Raw genomic sequence first — 4,511 nt, 5'->3', positions numbered from 1 at the left:
TCGTTTTTTTAAGAAAATGACTCGTATAACAATTTGTTTAATTCGTATAGATATAGATTTCTCTAAATTAAATTAAATTTCTTTCAGGAAATGTAGTATTTTTATCAATATAACTAGGAGAAAAAAGTGTTTTATATACTTGGAGAAAATTTGCAAAATTTTCGTACGAGAATTAATAATTCTTTAAAATTTCTATTGATCCTATCTGGTTATTTCTTCTTTTCCAATCTCACAATCTGAGAAAATAATATATAATGGGAGTAATATACGAGCGAAAAATTCTATTATAATTTATTTTATTATAATTTATAATATAATTTTATATATAATATATAATTAATTATATATAATTATTATAATTTATTCTATTCTATTATAATTTAATTTTAGAAGAATTTGATTTGTAAAGAAAGTATTATAGCATGTAAATATCTATCTATAATATGCGACATACGGAGAAATTATTCGGGACGAATCGAGAATTTAATGCACAATGATTCTTTTAATATGCAACACTTTACTTCGAAATGTCAGTTGCGACCGTCCTCTAGCATACGGCAGCTTGCATATTTAACTGCGTAAGTTCATCCAGCGCGACAGTGTGACACGAAGGAAAAAGCTGCTGGTCGATAATGTCTCTGTTAATTTGAAAAGTTCCGCGGAAGACGCAAATCTCAAATTGTTCGATGCACGAGATATATATACGCACGCGATTGCAAAACTCGAAAACTTGCAATCGATTTCTAGCTTTGGTGATATTTCACAATATTTCAGACAAACGTATATTTTTGTCCATTTTTATGAATTTAAAGCTTTCACTTGTGTTGTAATAATATCCCATTCTTTAAATATGCAATGCATATTTTACATATTAATAAAATATTCCAATTAAGTTAATTATCTTATGTATTATTGTAAAATCGATAAAATTTGGAAACAGAAAGAGGAAAAAATTAGTCAAATTTCGTAATAATAAAATAGTGTTTATTTAAAAATAAAAGAAGCAATAAAAATAAAATTTTTCGTTAAATATAACTTCATTAATCATTATATAAATTAAGTAACAGAATTTAAAGATTTGTAATTAATTCTTTCCGTTTAGATATTTTCTATATATTGAATTGGAAGTGTCAATACCGTTTGTAGATTAAGCCAAGTCGCCGAGGTCGTGTTTGTGAAAATGAATATTTCAAATCTGTTACACTTTTCACGACGATGATTTAATGATTAACCAGGTGTTACGAAAGAGATAAATAATAGAGGCGGATCTTGATCGTGATCAATATTGCTGACAGCAAAATTTATAGTCCATCCGCCATTTCTACCGAAATGGCGTCTATAATAACAATGTTACGTATTGGCAATACGTTAATGCCCATTCGATCGAAAATATAATCAAACGAATTAAACTGGGAATTACGTCCATCCTATTTGCCAATGCGCGACAATTACCATATAGAAGGCATCGTTCCTAGTTCTACTAAACCTACGTGACTGACATTGCGGTGTTAATGATAGCAGACCGATTACCGACGTACACGCGAAGCACTCGTAAACAGTGGGCTTGTAAACAGGCTGGCTGATTCGTCGAAGGCAGATAAGGTGGAAAAGCTTTGCGTCGTTCATAGATTAACGAGCTAGCTAGCTAAACCGAGAGCCGTTGCCCAGATAAACGATACAGTACACGTAGTACAATTTTCATCTATCATCGTCTGATGAATCGTGGCTGAAGAATGAGCAATTTTCACATCCAACCTTTCAACCGATCGTTTCAACCGTGTGCATGCGAAACGTAATATATGTCAATATCGGTAGGATTATATTGCCGAGGAGGTGCACCATTCACCCGAAAGAATGGCCATTGAAACGGTTTATTTAAAGTTCTTCGAAACGCGACACAATGGGCAAGGTGGTAATTGTCGATCGTTCGACGCCGTCTGTTTGCGACCAGAGTTTCGAGACCATCGGCAACAAAGTGTCAGAATCGAACGTGGAACGCGAAGTGTGTAACCGGAAGGCAATTACGGTGAAAATAACAGCGTTGTGCATTAACTTGCGAGATGGCGGTGCAACCCCCGTCGCGTCGTAACCCTACAACCTGCCTCCTCGCTTATTATTTCCGATGCCGTTTAATTTCCGCTTTCATAACGGATTCCACTCTCCTATTCCACTCGTCTCGTATTATTCGTCCACAGTAGAACTTCTATTATAGTAACGTCCATTATCCTTAATATCTAAACGTTCTACTAAGCGAATACACGTTCTGTTATTTCGTGTATAACCAATAGTATGGAATATGTGCACATCTTCTTGTGTTACAGTAGTGGAAATAAAATTTAAATTAATGATACTTGTTTTGAGGTATTTATATAAAAATTAATTGAAACGAATTAATTGGATATTTTTTATTAAAAAGCAGAGAAAAAGGAGTAGATTTGTTAAGAAAATAAATTTTTTTATTATGTTTCGATTAGGTTTACGTAAGAAAGTATTGTTCTTTGATGATCTGGTAGATCTATTCCATTTCGATTGATACTTTTTCAATTGTTAACTTATGAATGTTTTTATTTCTATTTAGCATCTCTCTAAAAAGCCTCAATTCTGAGAATTTGCACTAGTTTCAGAATTAACGAATTATTGGTATTAATTAAGTGATATAATTTGAAATATATATATATAAATCACTTAACCGAAGATTTCTTACAAAAATATACAAATATCATTGGATTCCTCTTATATTATAGATACATTTCATTACAAGATCTATCATGTTGCACAAAATGAAATGAATTCGAAATGGAAAATTATTTGCAAAATATCTCCTTTATACAAGATATACAAAAATTTGTGCTAAAGATTTGATAGCTAAAGATCTTTAATTTCATAATAAAAATTATTTTTTATTACCTCATTTTTATTGTAAATAAAATTTCGAATAATGAAGATTCTATTGTGTTCCTTTTATATCTATTCTCGTTCCTAGTTCAATTTAAACTTTAAACTTTGACAAATCATTCGCAAGTAATTGTTTTCGTTTCATTTGATTCAATACTTTTCAATACTTTCGTGGATTAAAATTTCTTCATATCGCTGATGATATCGTTCGTGAATTGGACGAAACGAGGAAGAGAGGACAATCATTTTAATGAAAACAATTGGAGGGATTGTGGTAAATAAGGATGGTAAAGGGACAGAGCTCGCTATTTCTTGAATATTTAATGCACCTACGACGCCGGCCATCTTGCATGCCATGTCGTACAGCATTAATAACAAGGGTTGTTAGCCTCTTCATCTATAGTCTTACTCTTCGTGTAAGTTGTATCGAGATATGACGACGGTTCATCGAGATGTAACATTGATTTGTCTGCTGCTCATGTTCTTGACCGGCACATTGGGGGCCAATGTCTCTAATCGAGTCGCCATTTTGAACGACTTGCGTTTGGGTTTCATTAAAAGAGATCGATAAACTCGAGTAACTATAGAATTTTTAAACGAAAATATTTTAAAATGATTTGATTTTTAGATTTATCGAACTGGAATTTGAAACATTATAAGATCTCAAAATTCTCGAAAGTTTCTCGAAACTTTCAAGAATGAAAATATTTATTTTTTTTTTGTTTAAAAATTTTATTAATTATAATTTTGGAAATTTTGAAATTCTTTAAACTTAAGTTCTTTTTGGCTTGTACAAAATTGTAAAGAATTACAATTAAAACAAGCGCATGTCATTTTTATAAATTTGGATGAAAATACATCGAAAGAAATTTTATATTCATAGAAAATATAATATGAAATCATATTTCAATGATATAACTATTTTATTTAGTAAATAACTTAGATACATAATATTATATCTAAGTACTAAGAATTACTAAACAAATGTAACAATGAAAAAAAATTGATTTATATGTAATATCTTGCAAGATATCTTTTAATTAAAATTTTATGCTTTATTTTCTTTATTTTCTATCCAAATTATTATATATCTGTATATAACTAATGGATTAAGGAAATCATGTCATTTTATGTGAGCTTTACTAACAGCACGTGTCATGAAAACTAATCTTTTTCGAAGATATTAAAATATAATGAGTGATTTATAGAGTAATTTTTCTTGAATGAAAAATCATTTTGAGATTTCTTTTGTTTTTTTAATTTTATAATAGAGAAAATTTTAAATTACGAAATCTTCTTGTAAAAATTCACATACTCGAAACTTTCATTAAAATTAAAATTTTCGTGTAAAATAATATATACGCTAACTTTTCTCACAGAATTATCTGAATTTCAACAGTTTCATAAAAATAATAAAGTTTGAAAACTCGAAACTTCCCAAGCTTCAAATAATTTCCATTTTTCGAAATTTCAAAATGATTCTTACAGACTTGATTTCTTAAACTAAACTTACTAAACTTTTTCGATAGATCTTCATTTTCATTTCATTACTTTTATCGTTTACAAGAAAAATAATCGACAGGAAAAGAGAGAACGTAGCAACGAATTTGTATAGC

This window comes from Apis dorsata, unplaced genomic scaffold, assembly GCF_000469605.1.
Source record: "Apis dorsata unplaced genomic scaffold, Apis dorsata 1.3 scaffold_339, whole genome shotgun sequence".
Lineage (NCBI taxonomy): Eukaryota > Metazoa > Arthropoda > Insecta > Hymenoptera > Apidae > Apis > Apis dorsata.
Note: the sequence above shows the minus strand (reverse complement) of the source record.